The sequence below is a fragment of the Lycium ferocissimum genome, chromosome 2, assembly GCF_029784015.1.
Source record: "Lycium ferocissimum isolate CSIRO_LF1 chromosome 2, AGI_CSIRO_Lferr_CH_V1, whole genome shotgun sequence".
In the NCBI taxonomy this organism is placed as follows: Eukaryota; Viridiplantae; Streptophyta; class Magnoliopsida; order Solanales; family Solanaceae; genus Lycium; species Lycium ferocissimum.
The window spans coordinates 19,863,764-19,871,822 of NC_081343.1; positions in this window are offsets into that span (position 1 = coordinate 19,863,764).

Here is an 8,059-nt window from a genome sequence, read left to right on the forward strand (position 1 = left end):
TAAAACATTTACAAAGACTTAGTAGGTTAATCGAAGCGAACCATCGTTTATAGGCCGAAACAGTAGTCAAATCAGATTTTCGCCCGAACGCCACTCGGGAACATATCAAAATCACATACGTAAAATCCTTATTTCAGACTCAACAGACAAATAAGTAATCATACTCGGGGGTCGGAAAGATGGTCATATCGGATTCTTTCAAAGCGTCGAATTTTACGAGAATGAAGATCGCGGGACCCACGGACGAGCGTCCACTCAATCCGGAATCGTCTACGAAAATCATAGTCATCATATGTTATCGGATCATTATTGCAAACTCGAAAGATAAGTAACTTGATCATGTTTGAAATCGGAATAATAGTCATATCATATTTTGTTAAAAGTCTTCAGAATTACTAAAAAGAAGAGTCGCGGGGCCCACGGATGGGTGTCGACCCAAGTCGGGCCCGTCTATGAAAAACATACTTATCATACATCATACCACTGTTACACCTCGTATTTTGTACATTTGGATATTCCGAACTAACCGCGGGAAGTTAAGGACAAGACTATGTTCAAATAATTTTAGTGTACGAGTTGTCGTGAATATTATTTATGACTATTAGTATGGAAATATTTTGAGAGGCTAAGGGCAAAAGAGAAATTCGCAAAATGGCCGTAAAAATAATGTGGAAGGCTAGGGCAAATTGGTAATATTGAGGAAAGTCGAGGGGCGAAACGGGAATTTCACCAAAGGGTTCATGAGAGTTCTAAAAGGGGCCATATTGGCCATGTGACACAAAAAAAAAAAGAATGGAAAAGATGACAAATAAGTCATCTTTTAATTTAGAAAATTCAAGAAAAAGGATGAATAATCTAGAGAAATTGAGAGAGGGGCATGTGCCCCTCACATGCTTGAGGATTTATATATATATATATATATATATGTTCATCTTTAATTCAAGAGAAAAGCAAGAAAAAAAAAAGGAAGACAAAGGCCAAGGCCATTCGGCCAAGGCAAGAAAAAATGAAAAGAAAAGAAAAAAAAATTCAAGTCTTCAATCTTTGGTTAAAAAATTATGTTCTTCAAGTATTTCTACCAAGTCAAGGATTCTCTTTAATGTGGTGCAATTGTTGGAGCAAGAAAACCATCCCTTGTGGCAAGTTCAAGATTCTAGCCAAGTGAAGAAATTGAAGGAAAGGTGAGAATTTCTTTGCTTTTATGTATTATGGAAGGTTTACGTGTGTTGTAGCAAGTTGAGTTGAATGAAACTCATGGAAATAGTAGGTGTTGTGTGTGGCCGTATATGTTTGGTGTTATGTATGGGTGATGGATTAATTATTTTATGTAGTATGTGGTTGTTGTTATAATGAGAAGAAATGGATGATTGTGGATGATGTGGTATGTAGAATTACATGAAATTCATGAGAATGTGTAGGATGCATGTGTGGCCGAATATGGTGGTGTTTCATGGAAAGAAATGAATACATTTTACTTAATCCTGTGTTGTTGTAATGTATAGAAAAAGAATGAAAAATCATGAAAATCTATGTGTTGTTGTTGAGGCCGAATGGTATAGGGCATGGTAAGTTGATGTAATTTAATATTCTAGTTATTGTTGTTATGGGTTATGGATGAACAATGAAGGTTGTTGTCGAAGTAACATATATGAAGGATAATGAAATGTATGTTTGTTGTTGAAGTCGAAGGTTTCGGATGAAGTAGCATGTAGATTAAGTTGTTCGAACATTGCGCGAATTGAATTGAAGTGTTATTGAAATATATGACAAAGGTTGCTAGTGATAAAGTGTGTCTTGAATGGATTGTGGGTATTGTTGGTTGATATTTTGGCCGAGTTTCATTCTCGGGTTGTTGTTGGTGATTGAAATTGGCCAAGTTGAACTTGGGGTAGGATGTATTTTTGGGGAAGTCTGCCGAAATTTCGGTAGGCAAATGATTATTTCAACCTTTAAATGCTCAAATTGACGTTTGGTAAATGTGACCAAAATGAAGATTCTGGCGAGCTTGGAGCTTGAAGTTGGAATAGCAAAAGGAGCGGAAAGAGGTATGTAAGACTTCACTTTCCTTCTTTGGCATGTCTTAGATGTAGTAGGCTTGAACACGGGCCTCGGGGACAATCCCTTCCCTAGAAATCCGAGATTGAAAATAGTTACTATTCATTCAAGAAATTGAAGTCAATGTTCACGAAAAGTGGAAAGAAATGTCTAAACACCTAGAACTTGCAGGAATAGGATTCGGCTACCCTAAAATTTTCATAAGTAATGTCGTGAAATGTATTATACGTAAATTGTATACGCCACCTCATTTGACTCGAGGTGGGCCCACTATTCCCTGATTTTCTCCTGTGGCTCCATTTGGCTTATTTTCGTACTACAGTTAAAGGAAATTTTTGGATATCATTCCAAGGCTTGATTTTCTTCCTAAAGGTTCATAAATGTTTTCCAAAATATTTATTCTTCTCCAAATCCGAGTTTTACAATTCTTTTGAAAGTTTCTATATCTAGAACGACGACTCCGATTTTACAATGACAAAGATGATGCTAAATATGAGAAAATGTCTATGATATGATATGATATGACATGACACGATATGACACGATATGATATGATATGAGATGATATGACTTGATATGATATGATACGAAATGACATGTTCTACGTCCTCTTAATGTTATTCTCCGATTGGTAGTCTCGCCTTATGATTATCGATCCTTCAAGGTGAGACCAAGCGGCCATGATTACTCCATAATGCGATCGGAGGTTTCCGACCTTTCGTCACTCCGATGGATACATGACTTTCTTTGGGCTCTCATGCATGCCATACCTGTATATGGGTTGGGGGGAAGGGATACATGTATATGTGGGGAATGGGAAGGGAGACATGTTTCATTGCCACCGGTCGGTGGCTTATCATCCCGGACGCGGGATGCCCGGACGCGGGATATATGGGCGAGCCGACGTATTTCGGCGCTATGTGGGCGAGCCGACTTGTTCGGCGCTATGATACCATATGACCAGACAAGCATGCATGGCATCCGCCCCCAGGGGCTCTCATATGCACAGGTCACAGCTTTACATGATATGATCCCTATGTACCGGTTACAGCTTACATGATATGTCCTATATGTACAGGTTACATGTTCCATATGTATAGCTTACTCCCTTACACATGATATGTCTCATATGTACAGGATACTCTCTTCTACATGATATGTTCCACATCTCCATACTGTCATTACACATGATTACTGTTATAGCCCGTATTTCGTACGTTCGGACATAGCGAGATAATGGTGAGAAATTAAGGATAAGACTACGTTCTGAAATAATTTTAATGTCCGAGTTGGTAGAAATATTATTCATGAACATCGGTATTGTGGAAATATTGAGAAAGGCTGAGGGCAGGAAGAGAAATTCGTAAAATGGGCCGTGGAAATAATGCGGAAGGTTAGGGACAAAATGGTAATATTGAGAAAAGTCGAGGGGCAAAATGGTAATTTCATTACAAGTTCAAGAAAAGTCTTGAAGGGCCAAAGTGTGCCTAGGAAGACAAGTGGTCATCTTTGACCACTTTAGGAAATTCAAGGAAAAAGAGGAAAATTCAAGAAAAAGGGAGAAAAATCTAGAGAGGGGGCATGTGCCCCTCACATGCATGCAATGTATATATATATATAAGAGAGAGAGGAGTGGTCATATTTTAAGAAGAGAGAAAGAAACAAGAAAGAAAGAAAAAAAAAGAGGAAGAGAACGGCTAGAGAGGGTCGGCCGAGCCGCCCTCTAGAGTTGATCTTGGGAGTTGTTTTCTTCATGCTTTCCTACTAATTAGAAGGCCCTCGTCGACGTGGAGTGGTTGAAAGAACAAGAAGATCATCCGTTCTTGCACATGGCACCTTGGTCGAGTGAAGGAGGTGGAGCAAGGAAGGTGAGGATTAATCTCCTTTCCATGTTTTATGGATGTTTATGTATGTTGTAATGTGTGGAAGTGAATGAAGCTCACAAGAATATGGTGTTGTGTGTGCTTGGCCGTGTATGTATAAGGTTATGTAGGAGTGAAGAATTCATCATATTTAGTGGTTGGTTTGTGTGTGTTTTAGCATGTAAAAATGAATGAAACTCACGGAAGCATGTATGTTGAAACTTGGCCGAATAGGGGCTGCTTGGTATGTGAGAAATGAATCAATGTTATTTAGAATTTTGGATTGTCGTCGTTATGAATTTGATGAGAAAAATGAATGTTTGATGACTTATGTTGAATTTGTAGTGTTGCGGGCTGTTTTGGAAGATTGATATGATTTTAATGTAACTTTGTGAGTTTATGAAAATATTGTTGAAGACGTATGGATTGTTGACATAGTATATGAATTTGGAAGAAAGAAACATATTATTGTTGTTTTTATGGAAATTGGTAGTTTCGGGTAAAGTGGCATATGGGTTGGAGTGTTTTGAATATTGAATAGATTACTTGGAATACTTGTAAATCGTGATTAAATGGCCTCGGATTAACACTTGAATGTATGATCAATGGTGTTGGTTGGAAGGTACGTAGTTAATTGAATATGAATGAAATGTTGGCGAATTGTATAGATAGAAATTATTAATGTTAGAATGTGTTTTGAATTACCTATGGATTGTCGGCATTGTTGTTGATATTGTGGCCGAGTTTCATTCTCGGGTTGTTGTTGTTGAATTGGGCCGAGTTAGAATCTCGGGGATGGCGCATTTACAGGGGAAATACTGCCAAAATTTCGGTAGCCAAGTACTACTCTAAGATTCCAACTCTAAGTACCCTAATGAAAGTTTTGGGTAAACATGACCAATTTGCAGATTTTGACAAGATTGCAACGTGACTTTGGAATAGCAAAAGGAGCGGAAAGAGGTATGTGAGGCTTTACCCTTCTTTCTATGGCATGTCTTAGACGTACTAAGCTGGATACGGGCCTCGGGGACCATTCCTTTTCTCGAAATCCAAGATTGAAATTCGCTACTATTCATTCAAGAAATTGAACTAGAAATGGTGCAAAATGTTGGATAACTTCTTAGACCTTTAGGACTTGCATAAATGAAGCCCGATTACTCTAAGACTCTCATAAGTAATGTCATGAAACGTATTACACGTAAATTGTGTGCGCCGCCTCATTTGACCCGAGGTGGGCCCATTGTTCCCGGAATTTTCCTATCATTTCGCTTGATTTGTATTGGAGTAGAATCCTAAGGAAATCCTTGACCCTTGTCCCGATTGTCAAACGATAAGTACAGTATCATCCTAGTGCAAGTGTATCCATGATGAATGTGATCTTATAGCGATAACGATGAAGCTAAAGATGGAAAAAGCACCTACGTTAGATATATAGATGATATACTTGGCTATAAAAATGAAGATATGAGAATGTTAAACTAACTCTGGATATCCCAATTCTATTGTAGGTAATGACTATTCTAAGGATTCTAAATACATGAAATTATGTCTTATGACCCCGATTGATGTGTGTACCCGACATACGTATATGTATATGATAATAGAATCGTAGTGCTATATAGACGCCGATAAATATACACGATATAAGTATATGTATATGACAAGAAGAGCCAGGGCGCTATAGACGCCGATGTTTATACGCGATATATATATACATGATATAAGTATGTGCATATGACAAAAAGAATCAGAGCGCTATAGACGCTGATATATGTATATGATATGAGTATATGCATATGATGAAAGAGCCAGGGCGCTATAGACGCCGATAAATTTATGGGGAAAATGGAGATAATGGCAGAGCGTTATATACGCATATCCACCTGATCAGTTGGAGTATGGCACATGATATCGTCCCGGACGCGGGGTGTGCATATTATGGTTAAATGGATCGGCTGCCGACGCCTCGGCAATATGATATATTCTAATTTTTATGTACATATGTATATATATGAGTACGGAAAGCTAAGAAAGCACGCACGCCCCAAGGGCATTTATATGTACGTTACTCTTTTAACCTACGATACGGGTTATGTTTCCATACGATTATTACTCATACGGGTTACGCTTTTTTACACGTGACATGTTCCATATGTACGCACACACGCCTTCCCATGACATGCTCTCGCCTCTTACTATGTTGTTACCGTTCATGCCTTGCATACTCGCACATTGCTCGTACCGACCCCTCTTCTCCGGGGCCGCGTTTCATGCGCGCGTGTGTGAACTCGATAGCCGGCAGCCTAGCATAGAAGATGTCCAAAGCCGGGGTTGGTAGGCTCCATTTGTCCCGGAGTGCTTTGCCGAGTCGCAGTACATGTGCTATGATGACGTGTTCGTAATTAGAGACTTTGCAGACACAGTCGTGAGTTTCGGGAGTCGGTTGTATTATAACACTAGTTTGTACGGTTTACTATTTTATGTGATTTAAAGGCAATAAAAGAATGTTTTGGTAGTCTTATTATATGTACTTGATTTAGAGGTTCAAAAAAAAATTTAGTACGTAGTAAGAGTCAGTGGGTTCGCTCGGCTCCGGTTACGGGGTCGGGTGCCCATCACACCCTAGGGAGATCGGGGTGTGACAAAGTGGTATCAGAGCGAGGTCGGTCTAAGGCACATCGCAAAGTCGTGTCCGGCAGTCCCGTTTATGGGTGTGAAGCCGGCCACATTTATAAACGGGAGGTCGGGGGCATCTAGGGATTGTTGACCTTCTTTCGTCTCGCATCGTGCGATAGAGCCAAGTCATAGGAAATAAGATTCCTTATACTAACCGTCAATTTTCGCAGACGCTCAGTGATGACGAAAGAAGACAAGTGCCGAGATGGCAAGTTACACAGGTAAGCCTGGATGGATATATTTGTTTTGTTATGTGAAGCTGGGAGCGTATAGGATGATGGATATACGCCAGGCAAAAAGTGAATATTGAGAAGAGGAAAGGGTAAAAGGGTAACTGCAAAAGAAAGGGCGTACTGCGAAAATGTCCCGGAAGCTATAAAGTTTCGAGTGGCTCTAGACCAGGTAATAAAAAGGTATATGAGGAAGTAGACGCGAAACTATCAGCGTGAAGGCACCGAATTTCGAAGAAAGTTTTTGGGTTAAGCGTGCTCGGTGGGAGCAATCCTATGATGGGTGACCCCCGGGAAGTTGACGAGAAATTTTGTAAATTGAGACATAAGAGACAAATGAAAGGTTAGGGTAGCCTAAGGAAGACTAGAGTATATGGGATAGCCGGAAACCTCAAGAGGACGCGTAAGACGAGGTGAATTGGCTCGGTAAAAGACGGGGAGCATTAGAATTAGAATAGGCTTGAACGGTGGTTGGGAGAAATTCGAGGGCTAGTTCTTTGGTAAAAATATATGTATATATGAATGCGTAAGGTATTCTGCGTGTGGTTGTATCGAAGGATTTTGTGCCAAGAACAAAAGTAGCAGACGCTTGAGATATGAACGTACAGTTACGACACCAACGCGTAGTTAAGGAAGAACCACGAACACGCGAACTAAGGGAGTGAAAGGACAAATAGTGAGTAAAAATGTGGATAAAAGGATGACATAGATGGAAGGTAAGAGAAAACTTAGGATAAAAAGTTCTGAGATGACGAGGCACGGAGTTAGAAGGAAAATGAGAGGCACGGTATAAACGGAGATTTTATAAAAGGATTGTTGGTATAAGGATCCCCTTAAAGGGGGGAGATCATATTAGAAAGAGAAGAACTCACGAAAGGCCAAATGGTTTCATTACGACCATAAGAGACGGGCGTTGTTACATTCCGTATTTCGTGCCCTCGGGTAGGTCGAGGCAAGTGACACAAGTTTCTTATGGAAAATGTTAAAGTTAGAATATTAAGAAAGGCCAGGGGTAAAAAGGTAAATTTGCATAATGACTCATGGAAATATGGAGAAAGGCTAGGGGCAAATTCGGAACGAAGGGAAATATTTTTCATGAAATATGAGAAATTTGCTAGAATTTTCATGAAAGGGGGGCCACTTGGCCGTGGACCCCACTTGCAAAATGTGGCCAAATTAAATTAGGCCAAGCTAGGGACAATTTGTTCAATTTCTATTGGAAGGAACTAAGTATAT